Source organism: Brienomyrus brachyistius, chromosome 2 (genome assembly GCF_023856365.1).
Source record: "Brienomyrus brachyistius isolate T26 chromosome 2, BBRACH_0.4, whole genome shotgun sequence".
NCBI classification, from domain to species: Eukaryota; Metazoa; Chordata; class Actinopteri; order Osteoglossiformes; family Mormyridae; genus Brienomyrus; species Brienomyrus brachyistius.
In genome coordinates, this window is record NC_064534.1 from 36,392,161 (window position 1) to 36,418,495 (window position 26,335).

General features: G+C 44.2%; 22 non-coding genes across 22 annotated transcripts; all 22 read left to right on the forward strand.

Moving 5' to 3' along the window:
* The first annotated feature begins 590 nt into the window (after positions 1-590).
* LOC125732571 (5S ribosomal RNA) lies at positions 591-709 on the forward strand. The gene has a single exon (XR_007391947.1). It is a non-coding gene; the product is annotated as a 5S ribosomal RNA (ribosomal RNA).
* A 1,081-nt stretch (positions 710-1,790) lies between these two features.
* Positions 1,791-1,909, forward strand: LOC125734178 (5S ribosomal RNA). Its single transcript, XR_007393502.1, has one exon. It is a non-coding gene; the product is annotated as a 5S ribosomal RNA (ribosomal RNA).
* Positions 1,910-2,985: 1,076 nt separating this feature from the next.
* LOC125734081 (5S ribosomal RNA) lies at positions 2,986-3,104 on the forward strand. Its single transcript, XR_007393407.1, has one exon. It is a non-coding gene; the product is annotated as a 5S ribosomal RNA (ribosomal RNA).
* A 1,079-nt stretch (positions 3,105-4,183) lies between these two features.
* LOC125733160 (5S ribosomal RNA) lies at positions 4,184-4,302 on the forward strand. The gene has a single exon (XR_007392515.1). It is a non-coding gene; the product is annotated as a 5S ribosomal RNA (ribosomal RNA).
* A 1,079-nt stretch (positions 4,303-5,381) lies between these two features.
* On the forward strand, positions 5,382-5,500 carry LOC125733161 (5S ribosomal RNA). Its single transcript, XR_007392516.1, has one exon. It is a non-coding gene; the product is annotated as a 5S ribosomal RNA (ribosomal RNA).
* A 1,078-nt stretch (positions 5,501-6,578) lies between these two features.
* LOC125733378 (5S ribosomal RNA) lies at positions 6,579-6,697 on the forward strand. The gene has a single exon (XR_007392722.1). It is a non-coding gene; the product is annotated as a 5S ribosomal RNA (ribosomal RNA).
* A 1,081-nt stretch (positions 6,698-7,778) lies between these two features.
* Positions 7,779-7,897, forward strand: LOC125733163 (5S ribosomal RNA). The gene has a single exon (XR_007392518.1). It is a non-coding gene; the product is annotated as a 5S ribosomal RNA (ribosomal RNA).
* Positions 7,898-8,976: 1,079 nt separating this feature from the next.
* Positions 8,977-9,095, forward strand: LOC125733164 (5S ribosomal RNA). Its single transcript, XR_007392519.1, has one exon. It is a non-coding gene; the product is annotated as a 5S ribosomal RNA (ribosomal RNA).
* A 1,078-nt stretch (positions 9,096-10,173) lies between these two features.
* Positions 10,174-10,292, forward strand: LOC125733165 (5S ribosomal RNA). Its single transcript, XR_007392520.1, has one exon. It is a non-coding gene; the product is annotated as a 5S ribosomal RNA (ribosomal RNA).
* Positions 10,293-11,372: 1,080 nt separating this feature from the next.
* LOC125733166 (5S ribosomal RNA) lies at positions 11,373-11,491 on the forward strand. The gene has a single exon (XR_007392521.1). It is a non-coding gene; the product is annotated as a 5S ribosomal RNA (ribosomal RNA).
* A 1,079-nt stretch (positions 11,492-12,570) lies between these two features.
* LOC125733167 (5S ribosomal RNA) lies at positions 12,571-12,689 on the forward strand. The gene has a single exon (XR_007392522.1). It is a non-coding gene; the product is annotated as a 5S ribosomal RNA (ribosomal RNA).
* Positions 12,690-13,768: 1,079 nt separating this feature from the next.
* LOC125733352 (5S ribosomal RNA) lies at positions 13,769-13,887 on the forward strand. Its single transcript, XR_007392698.1, has one exon. It is a non-coding gene; the product is annotated as a 5S ribosomal RNA (ribosomal RNA).
* A 1,079-nt stretch (positions 13,888-14,966) lies between these two features.
* LOC125733926 (5S ribosomal RNA) lies at positions 14,967-15,085 on the forward strand. Its single transcript, XR_007393258.1, has one exon. It is a non-coding gene; the product is annotated as a 5S ribosomal RNA (ribosomal RNA).
* Positions 15,086-16,161: 1,076 nt separating this feature from the next.
* Positions 16,162-16,280, forward strand: LOC125735666 (5S ribosomal RNA). The gene has a single exon (XR_007394959.1). It is a non-coding gene; the product is annotated as a 5S ribosomal RNA (ribosomal RNA).
* Positions 16,281-17,356: 1,076 nt separating this feature from the next.
* On the forward strand, positions 17,357-17,475 carry LOC125734144 (5S ribosomal RNA). The gene has a single exon (XR_007393468.1). It is a non-coding gene; the product is annotated as a 5S ribosomal RNA (ribosomal RNA).
* Positions 17,476-18,580: 1,105 nt separating this feature from the next.
* On the forward strand, positions 18,581-18,699 carry LOC125734444 (5S ribosomal RNA). Its single transcript, XR_007393755.1, has one exon. It is a non-coding gene; the product is annotated as a 5S ribosomal RNA (ribosomal RNA).
* A 1,074-nt stretch (positions 18,700-19,773) lies between these two features.
* LOC125735826 (5S ribosomal RNA) lies at positions 19,774-19,892 on the forward strand. The gene has a single exon (XR_007395113.1). It is a non-coding gene; the product is annotated as a 5S ribosomal RNA (ribosomal RNA).
* Positions 19,893-20,970: 1,078 nt separating this feature from the next.
* LOC125733168 (5S ribosomal RNA) lies at positions 20,971-21,089 on the forward strand. The gene has a single exon (XR_007392523.1). It is a non-coding gene; the product is annotated as a 5S ribosomal RNA (ribosomal RNA).
* Positions 21,090-22,167: 1,078 nt separating this feature from the next.
* LOC125733910 (5S ribosomal RNA) lies at positions 22,168-22,286 on the forward strand. The gene has a single exon (XR_007393242.1). It is a non-coding gene; the product is annotated as a 5S ribosomal RNA (ribosomal RNA).
* Positions 22,287-23,364: 1,078 nt separating this feature from the next.
* On the forward strand, positions 23,365-23,483 carry LOC125730744 (5S ribosomal RNA). Its single transcript, XR_007391036.1, has one exon. It is a non-coding gene; the product is annotated as a 5S ribosomal RNA (ribosomal RNA).
* A 1,080-nt stretch (positions 23,484-24,563) lies between these two features.
* LOC125734179 (5S ribosomal RNA) lies at positions 24,564-24,682 on the forward strand. Its single transcript, XR_007393503.1, has one exon. It is a non-coding gene; the product is annotated as a 5S ribosomal RNA (ribosomal RNA).
* Positions 24,683-25,758: 1,076 nt separating this feature from the next.
* Positions 25,759-25,877, forward strand: LOC125733169 (5S ribosomal RNA). Its single transcript, XR_007392524.1, has one exon. It is a non-coding gene; the product is annotated as a 5S ribosomal RNA (ribosomal RNA).
* The last annotated feature ends 458 nt before the right edge of the window (positions 25,878-26,335 follow it).

The window sequence follows — 26,335 nt, forward strand, 5'->3', positions numbered from 1 at the left end:
AGGTTAGTGGGAATCACAGAGGAATTAGGGATGGAAACTTCTTTGCTGGTGGTAGAAGCGGTCTGGTGAATTTTTAGAGAGAAGAGGCCGTCGATGTTTGAATGTAGAAAATTGTTCTGGCTGCAGCCTGCAGTATGGACTTGTTGGTGTGTGTAGCTCCCAGTGTTCTGACAGCGCGACGTTTTGGGGAAGCATGTGATTCAGCAGCTACCAGTGGGCTTCGTGCGGCGGAGATTTTGTGGCTGTTAGCGGAGTTGATAACAGAGGGTCGTTAAGAGAAGCCTGCATGCAGTAGGCAAAGGAGTAATGTTTGCCGGCGGGGGACGTGTGGCGATTAACCTGTGCGGTAGTGAAAAGGAGTTAAAAAGAAGGAAGTGTGCGGATGCGGAAAGAATGGAACAATTGTGGTAGGCTGCCGGCTGAGTAGTTTGGTGAATGTTTGGTGTGGGTCCGGCGCTGCCGATTGGATGGTGATGCTGCAGTGTGAGTCAGATAAAAAAAAAAAAAAAACCAGGAGTAGGATCCAATGGGACTAACTGGCATGTATAGACGCGTGTAATGCAAAAGGGCTGTTTTTGGTAGCGTCTCTCGCTTATGGCCATACCACCCTGAACACGCCCGATCTCATCCGATCTCGGAAGCCAAGCAGGGTAGGGTCTGGTTAGTACTTGGATGGGAGACCTCCTGGGAATACCAGGTGCTGTAAGCTTTTCTCACTTTTACTTTACACAGGGGGCGCTCCACTTCACGATTAATTTAAATCTATCACTCCCCTTCCATTTTACTATTTTATATATATATATATATATTTTTCTCTCATTCATAAAGGCAGCTGTTACACACCGTTTTACTTTAAATACTTCCTGGTAATTCTAGGTGCTGTAAGCTGTTCGTGCCTTTATTCCACCAGGGCGCGATCTTCTCACAAACTTGAAGACTGTCACTCCCCATTCACGTTTTACAACTTATTGTTAATGATAAAGAGACAGCTTTTTACACACAGTTTTAAACAAAGTACTGATATTATTCCTCTTCAACTGACCGCTTTGTTTTCTATGCAAAAACCACTTCGCCACAGAAGACTCGATATTATTGGCATAGCAAGTTCTGCTCTTCTCCTTTCAAAACTTGCTAAAAGCTGTATTTAAAAGAACAGATTGGCCGGGGTAATTCACACCCTTCAATGCCAGCTTAATGTTTAGGTTAGTGGGAATCACAGAGGAATTAGGGATGGAAACTTCTTTGCTGGTGGTAGAAGCGGTCTGGTGAATTTTTAGAGAGAAGAGGCCGTCGATGTTTGAATGTAGAAAATTGTTCTGGCTGCAGCCTGCAGTATGGACTTGTTGGTGTGTGTAGCTCCCAGTGTTCTGACAGCGCGACGTTTTGGGGAAGCATGTGATTCAGCAGCTACCAGTGGGCTTCGTGCGGCGGAGATTTTGTGGCTGTTAGCGGAGTTGATAACAGAGGGTCGTTAAGAGAAGCCTGCATGCAGTAGGCAAAGGAGTAATGTTTGCCGGCGGGGGACGTGCGGCGATTAACCTGTGCGGTAGTGAAAAGGAGTTAAAAAGAAGGAAGTGTGCAGATGCGGAAAGAATGGAATAATTGTGGTAGGCTGCCGGCTGAGTAGTTTGGTGAATGTTTGGTGTGGGTCCGGTGCTGCCGATTGGATGGTGGGGCTGCAGTGTGAGTCAGATAAAAAAAAAAAAAAGAACATTAGTAGTATCCAATGGGACCAACTGGCATGTATAGAGGCGTGTAATGCAAAAGGGCTGTTTTTGGTAGCATCTCTCGCTTACAGCCATACCACCCTGAACACGCCTGATCTCGTCTGATCTCGGAAGCCAAGCAGGGTAGGGTCTGGTTAGTACTTGGATGGGAGACCACCTGGGAATACCAGGTGCTGTAAGCTTTTCTCACTTTTACTTTATACAGGGGGCGCTCCACTTCACGATTATTTTAAATCTATCACTCCCCTTCCATTTTACTATTTTATATATATATATTTTTTTTCTCTCATTCATAAAGGCAGCTTTTAGAAACCATTTTACTCTAAATACTTCCTGGTAATTCTAGGTGCTGTAAGCTGTTCGTGCCTTTATTCCACCAGGGCGCGATCTTCTCACAAACTTGAAGACTGTCACTCCCCATTCACGTTTTACAACTTATTGTTAATGATAAAGAGACAGCTTTTTAAACGCAGTTTTAAACAAAGTACTGATATTATTCCTCTTCAACTCACCGCTTTGTTTTCTATGCAAAAACCACTTCGCCACAGAAGACTCGATATTATTGGCATAGCAAGTTCTGCTCTTCTCCTTTCAAAACTTGCTAAAAGCTGTATTTAAAAGAACAGATTGGCCGGGGTAATTCACACCCTTCAATGCCAGCTTAATGTTTAGGTTAGTGGGAATCACAGAGGAATTAGGGATGGAAACTTCTTTGCTGGTGGTAGAAGCGGTCTGGTGAATTTTTAGAGAGAAGAGGCCGTCGATGTTTGAATGTAGAAAATTGTTCTGGCTGCAGCCTGCAGTATGGACTTGTTGGTGTGTGTAGCTCCCAGTGTTCTGACAGCGCGACGTTTTGGGGAAGCATGTGATTCAGCAGCTACCAGTGGGCTTCGTGCGGCGGAGATTTTGTGGCTGTTAGCGGAGTTGATAACAGAGGGTCGTTAAGAGAAGCCTGCATGCAGTAGGCAAAGGAGTAATGTTTGCCGGCGGGGGACGTGCGGCGATTAACCTGTGCGGTAGTGAAAAGGAGTTAAAAAGAAGGAAGTGTGCGGATGCGGAAAGAATGGAATAATTGTGGTAGGCTGCCGGCTGAGTAGTTTGGTGAATGTTTGGTGTGGGTCCGGCGCTGCCGATTGGATGGTGGGGCTGCAGTGTGAGTCAGATAAAAAAAAAAAAGAACATTAGTAGTATCCAATGGGACCAACTGGCATGTATAGAGGCGTGTAATGCAAAAGGGCTGTTTTTGGTAGCATCTCTCGCTTACGGCCATACCACCCTGAACACGCCTGATCTCGTCTGATCTCGGAAGCCAAGCAGGGTAGGGTCTGGTTAGTACTTGGATGGGAGACCACCTGGGAATACCAGGTGCTGTAAGCTTTTCTCACTTTTACTTTATACAGGGGGCGCTCCACTTCACGATTAATTTAAATCTATCACTCCCCTTCCATTTTACTATTTTATATATATATATTTTTTTTTCTCTCATTCATAAAGGCAGCTTTTAGAAACCGTTTTACTCTAAATACTTCCTGGTCATTCTAGGTGCTGTAAGCTGTTCGTGCCTTTATTCCACCAGGGCGCGATCTTCTCACAAACTTGAAGACTGTCACTCCCCATTCACGTTTTACAACTTATTGTTAATGATAAAGAGACAGCTTTTTACACACAGTTTTAAACAAAGTACTGATATTATTCCTCTTCAACTGACCGCTTTGTTTTCTATGCAAAAACCACTTCGCCACAGAAGACTCGATATTATTGGCATAGCAAGTTCTGCTCTTCTCCTTTCAAAACTTGCTAAAAGCTGTATTTAAAAGAACAGATTGGCCGGGGTAATTCACACCCTTCAATGCCAGCTTAATGTTTAGGTTAGTGGGAATCACAGAGGAATTAGGGATGGAAACTTCTTTGCTGGTGGTAGAAGCGGTCTGGTGAATTTTTAGAGAGAAGAGGCCGTCGATGTTTGAATGTAGAAAATTGTTCTGGCTGCAGCCTGCAGTATGGACTTGTTGGTGTGTGTAGCTCCCAGTGTTCTGACAGCGTGACGTTTTGGGGAAGCATGTGATTCAGCAGCTACCAGTGGGCTTCGTGCGGCGGAGATTTTGTGGCTGTTAGCGGAGTTGATAACAGAGGGTCGTTAAGAGAAGCCTGCATGCAGTAGGCAAAGGAGTAATGTTTGCCGGCGGGGGACGTGCAGCGATTAACCTGTGCGGTAGTGAAAAGGAGTTAAAAAGAAGGAAGTGTGCGGATGCGGAAAGAATGGAATAATTGTGGTAGGCTGCCGGCTGAGTAGTTTGGTGAATGTTTGGTGTGGGTCCGGCGCTGCCGATTGGATGGTGGGGCTGCAGTGTGAGTCAGATAAAAAAAAAAAAAAGAACATTAGTAGTATCCAATGGGACCAACTGGCATGTATAGAGAAGTGTAATGCAAAAGGGCTGTTTTTGGTAGCATCTCTCGCTTACGGCCATACCACCCTGAACACGCCTGATCTCGTCTGATCTCGGAAGCTAAGCAGGGTAGGGTCTGGTTAGTACTTGGATGGGAGACCACCTGGGAATACCAGGTGCTGTAAGCTTTTCTCACTTTTTCTTTATACAGGGGGCGCTCCACTTCACGATTAATTTAAATCTATCACTCCCCTTCCATTTTACTATTTTATATATATATTTTTTTTTTTCTCTCATTCATAAAGGCAGCTTTTAGAAACCGTTTTACTCTAAATACTTCCTGGTCATTCTAGGTGCTGTAAGCTGTTCGTGCCTTTATTCCACCAGGGCGCGATCTTCTCACAAACTTGAAGACTGTCACTCCCCATTCACGTTTTAGAACTTATTGTTAATGATAAAGAGACAGCTTTTTACACACAGTTTTAAACAAAGTACTGATATTATTCCTCTTCAACTGACCGCTTTGTTTTCTATGCAAAAACCACTTCGCCACAGAAGACTCGATATTATTGGCATAGCAAGTTCTGCTCTTCTCCTTTCAAAACTTGCTAAAAGCTGTATTTAAAAGAACAGATTGGCCGGGGTAATTCACACCCTTCAATGCCAGCTTAATGTTTAGGTTAGTGGGAATCACAGAGGAATTAGGGATGGAAACTTCTTTGCTGGTGGTAGAAGCGGTCTGCTGAATTTTTAGAGAGAAGAGGCCGTCGATGTTTGAATGTAGAAAATTGTTCTGGCTGCAGCCTGCAGTATGGACTTGTTGGTGTGTGTAGCTCACAGTGTTCTGACAGCGCGACATTTTGGGGAAGCATGTGATTCAGCAGCTACCAGTGGGCTTCGTGCGGCGGAGATTTTGTGGCTGTTAGCGGAGTTGATAACAGAGGGTCGTTAAGAGAAGCCTGCATGCAGTAGGCAAAGGAGTAATGTTTGCCGGCGGGGGACGTGCGGCGATTAACCTGTGCGGTAGTGAAAAGGAGTTAAAAAGAAGGAAGTGTGCGGATGCGGAAAGAATGGAATAATTGTGATAGGCTGCCGGCTGAGTAGTTTGGTGAATGTTTGGTGTGGGTCCGGCGCTGCCGATTGGATGGTGGGGCTGCAGTGTGAGTCAGATAAAAAAAAAAAAAAGAACATTAGTAGTATCCAATGGGACTAACTGGCATGTATAGACGCGTGTAATGCAAAAGGGCTGTTTTTGGTAGCATCTCTCGCTTACGGCCATACCACCCTGAACACGCCTGATCTCGTCTGATCTCGGAAGCTAAGCAGGGTAGGGTCTGGTTAGTACTTGGATGGGAGACCACCTGGGAATACCAGGTGCTGTAAGCTTTTCTCACTTTTTCTTTATACAGGGGGCGCTCCACTTCACGATTAATTTAAATCTATCACTCCCCTTCCATTTTACTATTTTATATATATATTTTTTTTTTTTCTCTCATTCATAAAGGCAGCTTTTAGAAACCGTTTAACTCTAAATACTTCCTGGTCATTCTAGGTGCTGTAAGCTGTTCGTGCCTTTATTCCACCAGGGCGCGATCTTCTCACAAACTTGAAGACTGTCACTCCCCATTCACGTTTTACAACTTATTGTTAATGATAAAGAGACAGCTTTTTACACACAGTTTTAAACAAAGTACTGATATTATTCCTCTTCAACTGACCGCTTTGTTTTCTATGCAAAAACCACTTCGCCACAGAAGACTCGATATTATTGGCATAGCAAGTTCTGCTCTTCTCCTTTCAAAACTTGTTAAAAGCTGTATTTAAAAGAACAGATTGGCCGGGGTAATTCACACCCTTCAATGCCAGCTTAATGTTTAGGTTAGTGGGAATCACAGAGGAATTAGGGATGGAAACTTCTTTGCTGGTGGTAGAAGCGGTCTGGTGAATTTTTAGAGAGAAGAGGCCGTCGATGTTTGAATGTAGAAAATTGTTCTGGCTGCAGCCTGCAGTATGGACTTGTTGGTGTGTGTAGCTCCCAGTGTTCTGACAACGCGACGTTTTGGGGAAGCATGTGATTCAGCAGCTACCAGTGGGCTTCGTGCGGCGGAGATTTTGTTGCTGTTAGCGGAGTTGATAACAGAGGGTCGTTAAGAGAAGCCTACATGCAGTAGGCAAAGGAGTAATGTTTGCCGGCGGGGGACGTGCGGCGATTAACCTGTGCGGTAGTGAAAAGGAGTTAAAAAGAAGGAAGTGTGCGGATGCGGAAAGAATGGAATAATTGTGGTAGGCTGCCGGCTGAGTAGTTTGGTGAATGTTTGGTGTGGGTCCGGCGCTGCCGATTGGATGATGGGGCTGCAGTGTGAGTCAGATAAAAAAAAAAAAAAACAGGAGTAGGATCCAATGGGACTAACTGGCATGTATAGACGCATGTAATGCAAAAGGGCTGTTTTTGGTAGCATCTCTCGCTTACGGCCATACCACCCTGAACACGCCTGATCTCGTCTGATCTCGGAAGCTAAGCAGGGTAGGGTCTGGTTAGTACTTGGATGGGAGACCTCCTGGGAATACCAGGTGCTGTAAGCATTTCTCACTTTTACTTTATACAGGGGGCGCTCCACTTCACGATTAATTTAAATCTATCACTCCCCTTCCATTTTACTATTTTATATATATATATATATATTTTTCTCTCATTCATAAAGGCAGCTGTTACACACCGTTTTACTTTAAATACTTCCTGGTAATTCTAGGTGCTGTAAGCTGTTCGTGCCTTTATTCCACCAGGGCGCGATCTTCTCACAAACTTGAAGACTGTCACTCCCCATTCACGTTTTACAACTTATTGTTAATGATAAAGAGACAGCTTTTTACACACAGTTTTAAACAAAGTACTGATATTATTCCTCTTCAACTGACCGCTTTGTTTTCTATGCAAAAACCACTTCGCCACAGAAGACTCGATATTATTGGCATAGCAAGTTCTGCTCTTCTCCTTTCAAAACTTGCTAAAAGCTGTATTTAAAAGAACAGATTGGCCGGGGTAATTCACACCCTTCAATGCCAGCTTAATGTTTAGGTTAGTGGGAATCACAGAGGAATTAGGGATGGAAACTTCTTTGCTGGTGGTAGAAGCGGTCTGGTGAATTTTTAGAGAGAAGAGGCCGTCGATGTTTGAATGTAGAAAATTGTTCTGGCTGCAGCCTGCAGTATGGACTTGTTGGTGTGTGTAGCTCCCAGTGTTCTGACAGCGCGACGTTTTGGGGAAGCATGTGATTCAGCAGCTACCAGTGGGCTTCGTGCGGCGGAGATTTTGTGGCTGTTAGCGGAGTTGATAACAGAGGGTCGTTAAGAGAAGCCTGCATGCAGTAGGCAAAGGAGTAATGTTTGCCGGCGGGGGACGTGCGGCGATTAACCTGTGCGGTAGTGAAAAGGAGTTAAAAAGAAGGAAGTGTGCGGATGCGGAAAGAATGGAATAATTGTGGTAGGCTGCCGGCTGAGTAGTTTGGTGAATGTTTGGTGTGGGTCCGGCGCTGCCGATTGGATGGTGGGGCTGCAGTGTGAGTCAGATAAAAAAAAAAAAAAGAACATTAGTAGTATCCAATGGGACCAACTGGCATGTATAGAGAAGTGTAATGCAAAAGGGCTGTTTTTGGTAGCATCTCTCGCTTACGGCCATACCACCCTGAACACGCCTGATCTCGTCTGATCTCGGAAGCTAAGCAGGGTAGGGTCTGGTTAGTACTTGGATGGGAGACCACCTGGGAATACCAGGTGCTGTAAGCTTTTCTCACTTTTTCTTTATACAGGGGGCGCTCCACTTCACAATTAATTTAAATCTATCACTCCCCTTCCATTTTACTATTTTATATATATATATTTTTTTTTCTCTCATTCATAAAGGCAGCTTTTAGAAACCGTTTTACTCTAAATACTTCCTGGTCATTCTAGGTGCTGTAAGCTGTTCGTGCCTTTATTCCACCAGGGCGCGATCTTCTCACAAACTTGAAGACTGTCACTCCCCATTCACGTTTTAGAACTTATTGTTAATGATAAAGAGACAGCTTTTTACACACAGTTTTAAACAAAGTACTGATATTATTCCTCTTCAACTGACCGCTTTGTTTTCTATGCAAAAACCACTTCGCCACAGAAGACTCGATATTATTGGCATAGCAAGTTCTGCTCTTCTCCTTTCAAAACTTGCTAAAAGCTGTATTTAAAAGAACAGATTGGCCGGGGTAATTCACACCCTTCAATGCCAGCTTAATGTTTAGGTTAGTGGGAATCACAGAGGAATTAGGGATGGAAACTTCTTTGCTGGTGGTAGAAGCGGTCTGCTGAATTTTTAGAGAGAAGAGGCCGTCGATGTTTGAATGTAGAAAATTGTTCTGGCTGCAGCCTGCAGTATGGACTTGTTGGTGTGTGTAGCTCACAGTGTTCTGACAGCGCGACATTTTGGGGAAGCATGTGATTCAGCAGCTACCAGTGGGCTTCGTGCGGCGGAGATTTTGTGGCTGTTAGCGGAGTTGATAACAGAGGGTCGTTAAGAGAAGCCTGCATGCAGTAGGCAAAGGAGTAATGTTTGCCGGCGGGGGACGTGCGGCGATTAACCTGTGCGGTAGTGAAAAGGAGTTAAAAAGAAGGAAGTGTGCGGATGCGGAAAGAATGGAATAATTGTGATAGGCTGCCGGCTGAGTAGTTTGGTGAATGTTTGGTGTGGGTCCGGCGCTGCCGATTGGATGGTGGAGCTGCAGTGTGAGTCAGATAAAAAAAAAAAAAAGAACATTAGTAGTATCCAATGGGACTAACTGGCATGTATAGACGCGTGTAATGCAAAAGGGCTGTTTTTGGTAGCATCTCTCGCTTACGGCCATACCACCCTGAACACGCCTGATCTCGTCTGATCTCGGAAGCTAAGCAGGGTAGGGTCTGGTTAGTACTTGGATGGGAGACCACCTGGGAATACCAGGTGCTGTAAGCTTTTCTCACTTTTTCTTTATACAGGGGGCGCTCCACTTCACGATTAATTTAAATCTATCACTCCCCTTCCATTTTACTATTTTATATATATATATTTTTTTTTTCTCTCATTCATAAAGGCAGCTTTTAGAAACCGTTTAACTCTAAATACTTCCTGGTAATTCTAGGTGCTGTAAGCTGTTCGTGCCTTTATTCCACCAGGGCGCGATCTTCTCACAAACTTGAAGACTGTCACTCCCCATTCACGTTTTACAACTTATTGTTAATGATAAAGAGACAGCTTTTTAAACGCAGTTTTAAACAAAGTACTGATATTATTCCTCTTCAACTCACCGCTTTGTTTTCTATGCAAAAACCACTTCGCCACAGAAGACTCGATATTATTGGCATAGCAAGTTCTGCTCTTCTCCTTTCAAAACTTGCTAAAAGCTGTATTTAAAAGAACAGATTGGCCGGGGTAATTCACACCCTTCAATGCCAGCTTAATGTTTAGGTTAGTGGGAATCACAGAGGAATTAGGGATGGAAACTTCTTTGCTGGTGGTAGAAGCGGTCTGGTGAATTTTTAGAGAGAAGAGGCCGTCGATGTTTGAATGTAGAAAATTGTTCTGGCTGCAGCCTGCAGTATGGACTTGTTGGTGTGTGTAGCTCCCAGTGTTCTGACAGCGCGACGTTTTGGGGAAGCATGTGATTCAGCAGCTACCAGTGGGCTTCGTGCGGCGGAGATTTTGTGGCTGTTAGCGGAGTTGATAACAGAGGGTCGTTAAGAGAAGCCTGCATGCAGTAGGCAAAGGAGTAATGTTTGCCGGCGGGGGACGTGCGGCGATTAACCTGTGCGGTAGTGAAAAGGAGTTAAAAAGAAGGAAGTGTGCGGATGCGGAAAGAATGGAATAATTGTGGTAGGCTGCCGGCTGAGTAGTTTGGTGAATGTTTGGTGTGGGTCCGGCGCTGCCGATTGGATGGTGGGGCTGCAGTGTGAGTCAGATAAAAAAAAAAAAGAACATTAGTAGTATCCAATGGGACCAACTGGCATGTATAGAGGCGTGTAATGCAAAAGGGCTGTTTTTGGTAGCATCTCTCGCTTACGGCCATACCACCCTGAACACGCCTGATCTCGTCTGATCTCGGAAGCTAAGCAGGGTAGGGTCTGGTTAGTACTTGGATGGGAGACCACCTGGGAATACCAGGTGCTGTAAGCTTTTCTCACTTTTACTTTATACAGGGGGCGCTCCACTTCACGATTAATTTAAATCTATCACTCCCCTTCCATTTTACTATTTTATATATATATATATTTTTTTCTCTCATTCATAAAGGCAGCTTTTAGAAACCGTTTTACTCTAAATACTTCCTGGTCATTCTAGGTGCTGTAAGCTGTTCGTGCCTTTATTCCACCAGGGCGCGATCTTCTCACAAACTTGAAGACTGTCACTCCCCATTCACGTTTTACAACTTATTGTTAATGATAAAGAGACAGCTTTTTACACACAGTTTTAAACAAAGTACTGATATTATTCCTCTTCAACTGACCGCTTTGTTTTCTATGCAAAAACCACTTCGCCACAGAAGACTCGATATTATTGGCATAGCAAGTTCTGCTCTTCTCCTTTCAAAACTTGCTAAAAGCTGTATTTAAAAGAACAGATTGGCCGGGGTAATTCACACCCTTCAATGCCAGCTTAATGTTTAGGTTAGTGGGAATCACAGAGGAATTAGGGATGGAAACTTCTTTGCTGGTGGTAGAAGCGGTCTGGTGAATTTTTAGAGAGAAGAGGCCGTCGATGTTTGAATGTAGAAAATTGTTCTGGCTGCAGCCTGCAGTATGGACTTGTTGGTGTGTGTAGCTCCCAGTGTTCTGACAGCGCGACGTTTTGGGGAAGCATGTGATTCAGCAGCTACCAGTGGGCTTCGTGCGGCGGAGATTTTGTGGCTGTTAGCGGAGTTGATAACAGAGGGTCGTTAAGAGAAGCCTGCATGCAGTAGGCAAAGGAGTAATGTTTGCCGGCGGGGGACGTGCGGCGATTAACCTGTGCGGTAGTGAAAAGGAGTTAAAAAGAAGGAAGTGTGCGGATGCGGAAAGAATGGAATAATTGTGGTAGGCTGCCGGCTGAGTAGTTTGGTGAATGTTTGGTGTGGGTCCGGCGCTGCCGATTGGATGGTGGGGCTGCAGTGTGAGTCAGATAAAAAAAAAAAAAAAGAACATTAGTAGTATCCAATGGGACCAACTGGCATGTATAGAGAAGTGTAATGCAAAAGGGCTGTTTTTGGTAGCATCTCTCGCTTACGGCCATACCACCCTGAACACGCCTGATCTCGTCTGATCTCGGAAGCTAAGCAGGGTAGGGTCTGGTTAGTACTTGGATGGGAGACCACCTGGGAATACCAGGTGCTGTAAGCTTTTCTCACTTTTTCTTCATACAGGGGGCGCTCCACTTCACGATTAATTTAAATCTATCACTCCCCTTCCATTTTACTATTTTATATATATATATTTTTTTTTCTCTCATTCATAAAGGCAGCTTTTAGAAACCGTTTTACTCTAAATACTTCCTGGTCATTCTAGGTGCTGTAAGCTGTTCGTGCCTTTATTCCACCAGGGCGCGATCTTCTCACAAACTTGAAGACTGTCACTCCCCATTCACGTTTTAGAACTTATTGTTAATGATAAAGAGACAGCTTTTTACACACAGTTTTAAACAAAGTACTGATATTATTCCTCTTCAACTGACCGCTTTGTTTTCTATGCAAAAACCACTTCGCCACAGAAGACTCGATATTATTGGCATAGCAAGTTCTGCTCTTCTCCTTTCAAAACTTGCTAAAAGCTGTATTTAAAAGAACAGATTGGCCGGGGTAATTCACACCCTTCAATGCCAGCTTAATGTTTAGGTTAGTGGGAATCACAGAGGAATTAGGGATGGAAACTTCTTTGCTGGTGGTAGAAGCGGTCTGCTGAATTTTTAGAGAGAAGAGGCCGTCGATGTTTGAATGTAGAAAATTGTTCTGGCTGCAGCCTGCAGTATGGACTTGTTGGTGTGTGTAGCTCACAGTGTTCTGACAGCGCGACATTTTGGGGAAGCATGTGATTCAGCAGCTACCAGTGGGCTTCGTGCGGCGGAGATTTTGTGGCTGTTAGCGGAGTTGATAACAGAGGGTCGTTAAGAGAAGCCTGCATGCAGTAGGCAAAGGAGTAATGTTTGCCGGCGGGGGACGTGCGGCGATTAACCTGTGCGGTAGTGAAAAGGAGTTAAAAAGAAGGAAGTGTGCGGATGCGGAAAGAATGGAATAATTGTGATAGGCTGCCGGCTGAGTAGTTTGGTGAATGTTTGGTGTGGGTCCGGCGCTGCCGATTGGATGGTGGGGCTGCAGTGTGAGTCAGATAAAAAAAAAAAAAAGAACATTAGTAGTATCCAATGGGACTAACTGGCATGTATAGACGCGTGTAATGCAAAAGGGCTGTTTTTGGTAGCATCTCTCGCTTACGGCCATACCACCCTGAACACGCCTGATCTCGTCTGATCTCGGAAGCTAAGCAGGGTAGGGTCTGGTTAGTACTTGGATGGGAGACCACCTGGGAATACCAGGTGCTGTAAGCTTTTCTCACTTTTACTTTATACAGGGGGCGCTCCACTTCACGATTAATTTAAATCTATCACTCCCCTTCCATTTTACTATTTTATATATATATATATTTTTTTCTCTCATTCATAAAGGCAGCTTTTAGAAACCGTTTTACTCTAAATACTTCCTGGTCATTCTAGGTGCTGTAAGCTGTTCGTGCCTTTATTCCACCAGGGCGCGATCTTCTCACAAACTTGAAGACTGTCACTCCCCATTCACGTTTTACAACTTATTGTTAATGATAAAGAGACAGCTTTTTACACACAGTTTTAAACAAAGTACTGATATTATTCCTCTTCAACTGACCGCTTTGTTTTCTATGCAAAAACCACTTCGCCACAGAAGACTCGATATTATTGGCATAGCAAGTTCTGCTCTTCTCCTTTCAAAACTTGCTAAAAGCTGTATTTAAAAGAACAGATTGGCCGGGGTAATTCACACCCTTCAATGCCAGCTTAATGTTTAGGTTAGTGGGAATCACAGAGGAATTAGGGATGGAAACTTCTTTGCTGGTGGTAGAAGCGGTCTGGTGAATTTTTAGAGAGAAGAGGCCGTCGATGTTTGAATGTAGAAAATTGTTCTGGCTGCAGCCTGCAGTATGGACTTGTTGGTGTGTGTAGCTCCCAGTGTTCTGACAGCGCGACGTTTTGGGGAAGCATGTGATTCAGCAGCTACCAGTGGGCTTCGTGCGGCGGAGATTTTGTGGCTGTTAGCGGAGTTGATAACAGAGGGTCGTTAAGAGAAGCCTGCATGCAGTAGGCAAAGGAGTAATGTTTGCCGGCGGGGGACGTGCGGCGATTAACCTGTGCGGTAGTGAAAAGGAGTTAAAAAGAAGGAAGTGTGCGGATGCGGAAAGAATGGAATAATTGTGGTAGGCTGCCGGCTGAGTAGTTTGGTGAATGTTTGGTGTGGGTCCGGCGCTGCCGATTGGATGGTGGGGCTGCAGTGTGAGTCAGATAAAAAAAAAAAAAAGAACATTAGTAGTATCCAATGGGACCAACTGGCATGTATAGAGAAGTGTAATGCAAAAGGGCTGTTTTTGGTAGCATCTCTCGCTTACAGCCATACCACCCTGAACACGCCTGATCTCGTCTGATCTCGGAAGCTAAGCAGGGTAGGGTCTGGTTAGTACTTGGATGGGAGACCACCTGGGAATACCAGGTGCTGTAAGCTTTTCTCACTTTTTCTTTATACAGGGGGCGCTCCACTTCACGATTAATTTAAATCTATCACTCCCCTTCCATTTTACTATTTTATATATATTTTTTTTTTTTTCTCTCATTCATAAAGGCAGCTTTTAGAAACCGTTTTACTCTAAATACTTCCTGGTCATTCTAGGTGCTGTAAGCTGTTCGTGCCTTTATTCCACCAGGGCGCGATCTTCTCACAAACTTGAAGACTGTCACTCCCCATTCACGTTTTAGAACTTATTGTTAATGATAAAGAGACAGCTTTTTACACACAGTTTTAAACAAAGTACTGATATTATTCCTCTTCAACTGACCGCTTTGTTTTCTATGCAAAAACCACTTCGCCACAGAAGACTCGATATTATTGGCATAGCAAGTTCTGCTCTTCTCCTTTCAAAACTTGCTAAAAGCTGTATTTAAAAGAACAGATTGGCCGGGGTAATTCACACCCTTCAATGCCAGCTTAATGTTTAGGTTAGTGGGAATCACAGAGGAATTAGGGATGGAAACTTCTTTGCTGGTGGTAGAAGCGGTCTGCTGAATTTTTAGAGAGAAGAGGCCGTCGATGTTTGAATGTAGAAAATTGTTCTGGCTGCAGCCTGCAGTATGGACTTGTTGGTGTGTGTAGCTCCCAGTGTTCTGACAGCGCGACGTTTTGGGGAAGCATGTGATTCAGCAGCTACCAGTGGGCTTCGTGCGGCGGAGATTTTGTGGCTGTTAGCGGAGTTGATAACAGAGGGTCGTTAAGAGAAGCCTGCATGCAGTAGGCAAAGGAGTAATGTTTGCCGGCGGGGGACGTGTGGCGATTAACCTGTGCGGTAGTGAAAAGGAGTTAAAAAGAAGGAAGTGTGCGGATGCGGAAAGAATGGAATAATTGTGATAGGCTGCCGGCTGAGTAGTTTGGTGAATGTTTGGTGTGGGTCCGGCGCTGCCGATTGGATGGTGGGGCTGCAGTGTGAGTCAGATAAAAAAAAAAAAAAGAACATTAGTAGTATCCAATGGGACTAACTGGCATGTATAGACGCGTGTAATGCAAAAGGGCTGTTTTTGGTAGCATCTCTCGCTTACGGCCATACCACCCTGAACACGCCCGATCTCGTCTGATCTCGGAAGCTAAGCAGGGTAGGGTCTGGTTAGTACTTGGATGGGAGACCTCCTGGGAATACCAGGTGCTGTAAGCCTTTCTCACTTTTACTTTATACAGGGGGCACTCCACTTCACGATTAATTTAAATCTATCACTCCCCTTCCATTTTACTATTTTATATATATATATATTTTTTTTTCTCTCATTCATAAAGGCAGCTTTTAGAAACCGTTTTACTCTAAATACTTCCTGGTAATTCTAGGTGCTGTAAGCTGTTCGTGCCTTTATTCCACCAGGGCGCGATCTTCTCACAAACTTGAAGACTGTCACTCCCCATTCACGTTTTCAACTTATTGTTAATGATAAAGAGACAGCTTTTTACACACAGTTTTAAACAAAGTACTGATATTATTCCTCTTCAACTGACCGCTTTGTTTTCTATGCAAAAACCACTTCGCCACAGAAGACTCGATATTATTGGCATAGCAAGTTCTGCTCTTCTCCTTTCAAAACTTGCTAAAAGCTGTATTTAAAAGAACAGATTGGCCGGGGTAATTCACACCCTTCAATGCCAGCTTAATGTTTAGGTTAGTGGGAATCACAGAGGAATTAGGGATGGAAACTTCTTTGCTGGTGGTAGAAGCAGTCTGGTGAATTTTTAGAGAGAAGAGGCCGTCGATGTTTGAATGTAGAAAATTGTTCTGGCTGCAGCCTGCAGTATGGACTTGTTGGTGTGTGTAGCTCCCAGTGTTCTGACAGCGCGACGTTTTGGGGAAGCATGTGATTCAGCAGCTACCAGTGGGCTTCGTGCGGCGGAGATTTTGTGGCTGTTAGCGGAGTTGATAACAGAGGGTCGTTAAGAGAAGCCTACATGCAGTAGGCAAAGGAGTAATGTTTGCTGGCGGGGGACGTGCGGCGATTAACCTGTGCGGTAGTGAAAAGGAGTTAAAAAGAAGGAAGTGTGCGGATGCGGAAAGAATGGAATAATTGTGGTAGGCTGCCGGCTGAGTAGTTTGGTGAATGTTTGGTGTGGGTCCGGCGCTGCCGATTGGATGGTGGGGCTGCAGTGTGAGTCAGATAAAAAAAAAAAAACAGGAGTAGGATCCAATGGGACTAACTGGCATGTATAGACGCGTGTAATGCAAAAGGGCTGTTTTTGGTAGCATCTCTCGCTTACGGCCATACCACCCTGAACACGCCCGATCTCGTCTGATCTCGGAAACTAAGCAGGGTAGGGTCTGGTTAGTACTTGGATGGGAGACCACCTGGAAATACCAGGTGCTGTAAGCTTTTCTCACTTTTACTTTATACAGGGGGCGCTCCACTTCACGATTAATTTAAATCTATCACTCCCCTTCCATTTTACTATTTTATATATATATATATTTTTTTCTCTCATTCATAAAGGCAGCTTTTAGAAACCGTTTTACTCTAAATACTTCCTTGTAATTCTAGGTGCTGTAAGCTGTTCGTGCCTTTATTCCACCAGGGCGCGATCTTCTCACAAACTTGAAGACTGTCACTCCCCATTCACGTTTTACAACTTATTGTTAATGATAAAGAAACAGCTTTTTACACACAGTTTTAAACAAAGTACTGATATTATTCCTCTTCAACTGACCGCTTTGTTTTCTATGCAAAAACCACTTCGCCACAGAAGACTCGATATTATTGGCATAGCAAGTTCTGCTCTTCTCCTTTCAAAACTTGCTAAAAGCTGTATTTAAAAGAACAGATTGGCCGGGGTAATTCACACCCTTCAGTAGCAGCTTAATGTTTAGGTTAGTGGGAATCACAGAGGAATTAGGGATGGAAACTTCTTTGCTGGTGGTAGAAGCGGTCTGGTGAATTTTTAGAGAGAAGAGGCCGTCGATGTTTGAATGTAGAAAATTGTTCTGGCTGCAGCCTGCAGTATGGACTTGTTGGTGTGTGTAGCTCCCAGTGTTCTGACAGCGCGACGTTTTGGGGAAGCATGTGATTCAGCAGCTACCAGTGGGCTTCGTGTGGCGGAGATTTTGTGGCTGTTAGCGGAGTTGATAACAGAGGGTCGTTAAGAGAAGCCTGCATGCAGTAGGCAAAGGAGTAATGTTTGCCGGCGGGGGACGTGCGGCGATTAACCTGTGCGGTAGTGAAAAGGAGTTAAAAAGAAGGAAGTGTACGGATGCGGAAAGAATGGAATAATTGTGGTAGGCTGCCGGCTGAGTAGTTTGGTGAATGTTTGGTGTGGGTCCGGCGCTGCCGATTGGATGGTGGGGCTGCAGTGTGAGTCAGATAAAAAAAAAAAAACCAGGAGTAGGATCCAATGGGACTAACTGGCATGTATAGACGCGTGTAATGCAAAAGGGCTGTTTTTGGTAGCATGTCTCGCTTACGGCCATACCACCCTGAACACGCCCGATCTCGTCTAATCTCGGAAGCTAAGCAGGGTAGGGTCTGGTTAGTACTTGGATGGGAGACCACCTGGGAATACCAGGTGCTGTAAGCTTTTCTCACTTTTACTTTATACAGGGGGCGCTCCACTTCACGATTAATTTAAATCTATCACTCCCCTTCCATTTTACTATTTTATATATATATATATATATATATATATATATATATATTTTTTTTTTTTCTCTCATTCCTAAAGGCAGCTTTTAGAAACCGTTTTACTCTAAATACTTCCTGGTAATTCTAGGTGCTGTAAGCTGTTCGTGCCTTTATTCCACCAGGGCGCGATCTTCTCACAAACTTGAAGACTGTCACTCCCCATTCACGTTTTACAACTTATTGTTAATGATAAAGAAACAGCTTTTTTCACACAGTTTTAAACAAAGTACTGATATAATTCCTCTTCAACTCACCGCTTTGTTTTCTATGCAAAAACCACTTCGCCACAGAATATTCGATATTATTGGCATATTATCTGCTCTTCTCCTCCTTTCAAAACTTGCTAAAAGCTGTATTTAAAAGAGCAGGTTGGCCGGGGTAATTCACACCCTTCAATGCCAGCTTAATGTTTAGGTTAGTGGGAGTCACAGAGGAATTAGGGATGGAAACTTCTTTGCTGGTGGTAGAAGCGGTCTGGTGAATTTTTAGAGAGAAGAGGCCGTCGATGTTTGAATGTAGAAAATTGTTCTGGCTGCAGCCCGCAGTATGGACTTGTTGGTGTGTGTAGCTCCCAGTGTTCTGACAGCGCGACGTTTTGGGGAAGCATGTGATTCAGCAGCTACCAGTGGGCTTCGTGCGGCAGAGATTTTGTGGCTGTTAGCGGAGTTGATAACAGAGGGTTGTTAAGAGAAGCCTGCATGAGGTAGACAAAGGAGTAATGTTTGCCGGCGGGGGACGTGCGGCAATTAACCTGTGCGGTAGTGAAAAGGAGTTAAAGAGAAGGAACTGTGCGGATGCGGAAAGAATGGAATAATTGTGGTAGGCTGCCGGATGAGTAGTTTGGTGAATGTTTGGTGTGGGTCCGGTTCTGCCGATTGGATGGTGGTGCTGCAGTGTGAGTCAGATAAAAAAAAAAAAAAAACAGGCGTAGGATCCAATGGGAATAACTGGCATGTATAGACGCGTGTAATGCAAAAGGGCTATTTTTGGTAGTGTCTCTCGCTTACGGCCATACCACCCTGAACGCGCCCGATCTCGTCTGATCTCGGAAGCTAAGCAGGCTAGGGTCTGGTTAGTACTTGGATGGGAAACCACCTGGGAATACCAGGTGCTGTAAGCTTTTCTCACTTTTACTTTTTACAGGGGGCACTCCACCTCACGATTAATTTAAATCTATCACTCCCCTTCCATTTTACTATTTTATATATTTCTTTTTTCTCTCATTCATGAAGGCAGCTTTTACACACGTTTTACTCTAAATACTGCCTGGTAATTCTAGGTGCTGTAAGCTGTTCGTGCCTTTATTCCACCAGGGCACGATCTTCTCACAAACTTGAAGACTGTCACTCCCCATTCACGTTTTACAACTTATTGTTAATAATAAAGAGACAGCTTTTTACACACAGTTTTAAACAAAGTACTGATATTATTCCTCTTCAACTGACCGCTTTGTTTTCTATGCAAAAACCACTTCGCCACAGAAGACTCGATATTATTGGCATAGCAAGTTCTGCTCTTCTCCTTTCAAAACTTGCTAAAAGCTGTATTTAAAAGAACAGATTGGCCGGGGTAATTCACACCCTTCAATGCCAGATTAATGTTTAGGTTAGTGGGAATCACAGAGGAATTAGGGATGGAAACTTCTTTGCTGGTGGTAGAAGCGGTCTGGTGAATTTTTAGAGAGAAGAGGCCGTCGATGTTTGAATGTAGAAAATTGTTCTGGCTGCAGCCTGCAGTATGGACTTGTTCGTGTGTGTAGCTCCCAGTGTTCTGACAGCGCGACGTTTTGGGGAAGCATGTTATTTAGCAACTACCAGTGGGCTTCATGCGGCGGAGATTTTGTGGCTGTTAGCGGAGTTGATAACAGAGGGTCGTTAAGAGAAGCCTGCATGCAGTAGGCAAAGGAGTAATGTTTGCCGGCGGGGGACGTGCGGCGATTAACCTGTGCGGTAGTGAAAAGGAGTTAAAAAGAAGGAAGTGTGCGGATGCGGAAAGAATGGAATAATTGTGGTAGGCTGCCGGCTGAGTAGTTTGGTGAATGTTTGGTGTGGGTCCGGCGCTGCCGATTGGATGGTGGGGCTGCAGTGTGAGTCAGATAAAAAAAAAAAAAAAGAACATTAGTAGGATCCAATGGGACCAACTGGCATGTATAGAGGCGTGTAATGCAAAAGGGCTGTTTTTGGTAGCATCTCTCGCTTACGGCCATACCACCCTGAACACGCCCGATCTCGTCTGATCTCGGAAGCTAAGCAGGGTAGGGTCTGGTTAGTACTTGGATGGGAGACCACCTGGGAATACCAGGTGCTGTAAGCTTTTCTCACTTTTACTTTATACAGGGGGCGCTCCACTTCACGATTAATTTAAATCTATCACTCCCCTTCCATTTTACTATTTTATATATATATATATTTTTTCTCTCATTCATAAAGGCAGCTTTTAGAAACCGTTTTACTCTAAATACTTCCTTGTAATTCTAGGTGCTGTAAGCTGTTCGTGCCTTTATTCCACCAGGGGGCGATCTTCTCACAAACTTGAAGACTATCACTCCCCATTCACGTTTTACAACTTATTGTTAATGATAAAGAGACAGCTTTTTACACACAGTTTTAAACAAAGTACTGATATTATTCCTCTTCAACTGACCGCTTTGTTTTCTATGCAAAAACCACTTCGCCACAGAAGACTCGATATTATTGGCATAGCAAGTTCTGCTCTTCTCCTTTCAAAACTTGCTAAAAGCTGTATTTAAAAGAACAGATTGGCCGGGGTAATTCACACCCTTCAATGCCAGCTTAATGTTTAGGTTAGTGGGAATCACAGAGGAATTAGGGATGGAAACTTCTTTGCTGGTGGAAGAAGCGGTCTGGTGAATTTTTAGAGAGAAGAGGCCGTCGATGTTTGAATGTAGAAAATTGTTCTGGCTGCAGCCTGCAGTATAGACTTGTTGGTGTGTGTAGCTCCCAGTGTTCTGACAGCGCGACGTTTTGGGGAAGCATGTGATTCAGCAGCTACCAGTGGGCTTCGTGCGGCGGAGATTTTGTGGCTGTTAGCGGAGTTGATAACAGAGGGTCGTTAAGAGAAGCCTGCATGCAGTAGGCAAAGGAGTAATGTTTGCCGGCGGGGGACGTGCGGCGATAAACCTTTGCGGTAGTGAAAAGGAGTTAAAAAGAAGGAAGTGTGCGGATGCGGAAAGAATGGAATAATTGTGGTAGGCTGCCGGCTGAGTAGTTTGGTGAATGTTTGGTGTGGGTCCGGCGCTGCCGATTGGATGGTGGGGCTGCAGTGTGAGTCAGATAAAAAAAAAAAAAAGAACATTAGTAGGATCCAATGGGACCAACTGGCATGTATAGAGGCGTGTAATGCAAAAGGGCTGTTTTTGGTAGCATCTCTCGCTTACGGCCATACCACCCTGAACACGCCTGATCTCGTCTGATCTCGGAAGCTAAGCAGGGTAGGGTCTGGTTAGTACTTGGATGGGAGACCACCTGGGAATACCAGGTGCTGTAAGCTTTTCTCACTTTTACTTTATACAGGGGGCGCTCCACTTCACGATTAATTTAAATCTATCACTCCCCTTCCATTTTACTATTTTATATATATATATATTTTTTCTCTCATTCATAAAGGCAGCTTTTAGAAACCGTTTTACTCTAAATACTTCCTTGTAATTCTAGGTGCTGTAAGCTGTTCGTGCCTTTATTCCACCAGGGCGCGATCTTCTCACAAACTTGAAGACTATCACTCCCCATTCACGTTTTACAACTTATTGTTAATGATAAAGAGACAGCTTTTTACACACAGTTTTAAACAAAGTACTGATATTATTCCTCTTCAACTGACCGCTTTGTTTTCTATGCAAAAACCACTTCGCCACAGAAGACTCGATATTATTGGCATAGCAAGTTCTGCTCTTCTCCTTTCAAAACTTGCTAAAAGCTGTATTTAAAAGAACAGATTGGCCGGGGTAATTCACACCCTTCAATGCCAGCTTAATGTTTAGGTTAGTGGGAATCACAGAGGAATTAGGGATGGAAACTTCTTTGCTGGTGGAAGAAGCGGTCTGGTGAATTTTTAGAGAGAAGAGGCCGTCGATGTTTGAATGTAGAAAATTGTTCTGGCTGCAGCCTGCAGTATAGACTTGTTGGTGTGTGTAGCTCCCAGTGTTCTGACAGCGCGACGTTTTGGGGAAGCATGTGATTCAGCAGCTACCAGTGGGCTTCGTGCGGCGGAGATTTTGTGGCTGTTAGCGGAGTTGATAACAGAGGGTCGTTAAGAGAAGCCTGCATGCAGTAGGCAAAGGAGTAATGTTTGCCGGCGGGGGACGTGCGGCGATTAACCTGTGCGGTAGTGAAAAGGAGTTAAAAAGAAGGAAGTGTGCGGATGCGGAAAGAATGGAATAATTGTGGTAGGCTGCCGGCTGAGTAGTTTGGTGAATGTTTGGTGTGGGTCCGGCGCTGCCGATTGGATGGTGGGGCTGCAGTGTGAGTCAGATAAAAAAAAAAAAAAGAACATTAGTAGGATCCAATGGGACCAACTGGCATGTATAGAGGCGTGTAATGCAAAAGGGCTGTTTTTGGTAGCATCTCTCGCTTACGGCCATACCACCCTGAACACGCCCGATCTCGTCTGATCTCGGAAACTAAGCAGGGTAGGGTCTGGTTAGTACTTGGATGGGAGACCACCTGGGAATACCAGGTGCTGTAAGCTTTTCTCACTTTTACTTTATACAGGGGGCGCTCCACTTCACGATTAATTTAAATCTATCACTCCCCTTCCATTTTACTATTTTATATATATATATATTTTTTCTCTCATTCATAAAGGCAGCTTTTAGAAACCGTTTTACTCTAAATACTTCCTTGTAATTCTAGGTGCTGTAAGCTGTTCGTGCCTTTATTCCACCAGGGCGCGATCTTCTCACAAACTTGAAGACTATCACTCCCCATTCACGTTTTACAACTTATTGTTAATGATAAAGAGACAGCTTTTTACACACAGTTTTAAACAAAGTACTGATATTATTCCTCTTCAACTGACCGCTTTGTTTTCTATGCAAAAACCACTTCGCCACAGAAGACTCGATATTATTGGCATAGCAAGTTCTGCTCTTCTCCTTTCAAAACTTGCTAAAAGCTGTATTTAAAAGAACAGATTGGCCGGGGTAATTCACACCCTTCAATGCCAGCTTAATGTTTAGGTTAGTGGGAATCACAGAGGAATTAGGGATGGAAACTTCTTTGCTGGTGGAAGAAGCGGTCTGGTGAATTTTTAGAGAGAAGAGGCCGTCGATGTTTGAATGTAGAAAATTGTTCTGGCTGCAGCCTGCAGTATAGACTTGTTGGTGTGTGTAGCTCCCAGTGTTCTGACAGCGCGACGTTTTGGGGAAGCATGTGATTCAGCAGCTACCAGTGGGCTTCGTGCGGCGGAGATTTTGTGGCTGTTAGCGGAGTTGATAACAGAGGGTCGTTAAGAGAAGCCTGCATGCAGTAGGCAAAGGAGTAATGTTTGCCGGCGGGGGACGTGCGGCGATTAACCTGTGCGGTAGTGAAAAGGAGTTAAAAAGAAGGAAGTGTGCGGATGCGGAAAGAATGGAATAATTGTGGTAGGCTGCCGGCTGAGTAGTTTGGTGAATGTTTGGTGTGGGTCCGGCGCTGCCGATTGGATGGTGGGGCTGCAGTGTGAGTCAGATAAAAAAAAAAAAAAGAACATTAGTAGGATCCAATGGGACTAACTGGCATGTATAGACGCGTGTAATGCAAAAGGGCTGTTTTTGGTAGCGTCTCTCGCTTATGGCTATACCACCCTGAACACGCCTGATCTCATCTGATCTCGTAAGCTACGCAGGGTAGGGTCTGGTTAGTACTTGGATGGGAGACCTCCTGGGAATACCAGGTGCTGTAAGCTTTTCTCACTTTTACTTTATACAGGGGGCGCTCCACTTCACGATTAATTTAAATCTATCACTCCCCTTCCATTTTACTATTTTATATATATATATATATATTTTTCTCTCATTCATAAAGGCAGCTGTTACACACCGTTTTACTTTAAATACTTCCTGGTAATTCTAGGTGCTGTAAGCTGTTCGTGCCTTTATTCCACCAGGGCGCGATCTTCTCACAAACTTGAAGACTGTCACTCCCCATTCACGTTTTACAACTTATTGTTAATGATAAAGAGACAGCTTTTTACACACAGTTTTAAACAAAGTACTGATATTATTCCTCTTCAACTGACCGCTTTGTTTTCTATGCAAAAACCACTTCGCCACAGAAGACTCGATATTATTGGCATAGCAAGTTCTGCTCTTCTCCTTTCAAAACTTGCTAAAAGCTGTATTTAAAAGAACAGATTGGCCGGGGTAATTCACACCCTTCAATGCCAGCTTAATGTTTAGGTTAGTGGGAATCACAGAGGAATTAGGGATGGAAACTTCTTTGCTGGTGGTAGAAGCGGTCTGGTGAATTTTTAGAGAGAAGAGGCCGTCGATGTTTGAATGTAGAAAATTGTTCTGGCTGCAGCCTGCAGTATGGACTTGTTGGTGTGTGTAGCTCCCAGTGTTCTGACAGCGCGACGTTTTGGGGAAGCATGTGATTCAGCAGCTACCAGTGGGCTTCGTGCGGCGGAGATTTTGTGGCTGTTAGCGGAGTTGATAACAGAGGGTCGTTAAGAGAAGCCTGCATGCAGTAGGCAAAGGAGTAATGTTTGCCGGCGGGGGACGTGCGGCGATTAACCTGTGCGGTAGTGAAAAGGAGTTAAAAAGAAGGAAGTGTGCAGATGCGGAAAGAATGGAATAATTGTGGTAGGCTGCCGGCTGAGTAGTTTGGTGAATGTTTGGTGTGGGTCCGGTGCTGCCGATTGGATGGTGGGGCTGCAGTGTGAGTCAGATAAAAAAAAAAAAAGAACATTAGTAGTATCCAATGGGACCAACTGGCATGTATAGAGGCGTGTAATGCAAAAGGGCTGTTTTTGGTAGCATCTCTCGCTTACAGCCATACCACCCTGAACACGCCTGATCTCGTCTGATCTCGGAAGCCAAGCAGGGTAGGGTCTGGTTAGTACTTGGATGGGAGACCACCTGGGAATACCAGGTGCTGTAAGCTTTTCTCACTTTTACTTTATACAGGGGGCGCTCCACTTCACGATTATTTTAAATCTATCACTCCCCTTCCATTTTACTATTTTATATATATATATTTTTTTTCTCTCATTCATAAAGGCAGCTTTTAGAAACCATTTTACTCTAAATACTTCCTGGTAATTCTAGGTGCTGTAAGCTGTTCGTGCCTTTATTCCACCAGGGCGCGATCTTCTCACAAACTTGAAGACTGTCACTCCCCATTCACGTTTTACAACTTATTGTTAATGATAAAGAGACAGCTTTTTAAACGCAGTTTTAAACAAAGTACTGATATTATTCCTCTTCAACTCACCGCTTTGTTTTCTATGCAAAAACCACTTCGCCACAGAAGACTCGATATTATTGGCATAGCAAGTTCTGCTCTTCTCCTTTCAAAACTTGCTAAAAGCTGTATTTAAAAGAACAGATTGGCCGGGGTAATTCACACCCTTCAATGCCAGCTTAATGTTTAGGTTAGTGGGAATCACAGAGGAATTAGGGATGGAAACTTCTTTGCTGGTGGTAGAAGCGGTCTGGTGAATTTTTAGAGAGAAGAGGCCGTCGATGTTTGAATGTAGAAAATTGTTCTGGCTGCAGCCTGCAGTATGGACTTGTTGGTGTGTGTAGCTCCCAGTGTTCTGACAGCGCGACGTTTTGGGGAAGCATGTGATTCAGCAGCTACCAGTGGGCTTCGTGCGGCGGAGATTTTGTGGCTGTTAGCGGAGTTGATAACAGAGGGTCGTTAAGAGAAGCCTGCATGCAGTAGGCAAAGGAGTAATGTTTGCCGGCGGGGGACGTGCGGCGATTAACCTGTGCGGTAGTGAAAAGGAGTTAAAAAGAAGGAAGTGTGCGGATGCGGAAAGAATGGAATAATTGTGGTAGGCTGCCGGCTGAGTAGTTTGGTGAATGTTTGGTGTGGGTCCGGCGCTGCCGATTGGATGGTGGGGCTGCAGTGTGAGTCAGATAAAAAAAAAAAAGAACATTAGTAGTATCCAATGGGACCAACTGGCATGTATAGAGGCGTGTAATGCAAAAGGGCTGTTTTTGGTAGCATCTCTCGCTTACGGCCATACCACCCTGAACACGCCTGATCTCGTCTGATCTCGGAAGCTAAGCAGGGTAGGGTCTGGTTAGTACTTGGATGGGAGACCACCTGGGAATACCAGGTGCTGTAAGCTTTTCTCACTTTTACTTTATACAGGGGGCGCTCCACTTCACGATTAATTTAAATCTATCACTCCCCTTCCATTTTACTATTTTATATATATATATTTTTTTTTCTCTCATTCATAAAGGCAGCTTTTAGAAACCGTTTTACTCTAAATACTTCCTGGTCATTCTAGGTGCTGTAAGCTGTTCGTGCCATTATTCCACCAGGGCGCGATCTTCTCACAAACTTGAAGACTGTCACTCCCCATTCACGTTTTACAACTTATTGTTAATGATAAAGAGACAGCTTTTTACACACAGTTTTAAACAAAGTACTGATATTATTCCTCTTCAACTGACCGCTTTGTTTTCTATGCAAAAACCACTTCGCCACAGAAGACTCGATATTATTGGCATAGCAAGTTCTGCTCTTCTCCTTTCAAAACTTGCTAAAAGCTGTATTTAAAAGAACAGATTGGCCGGGGTA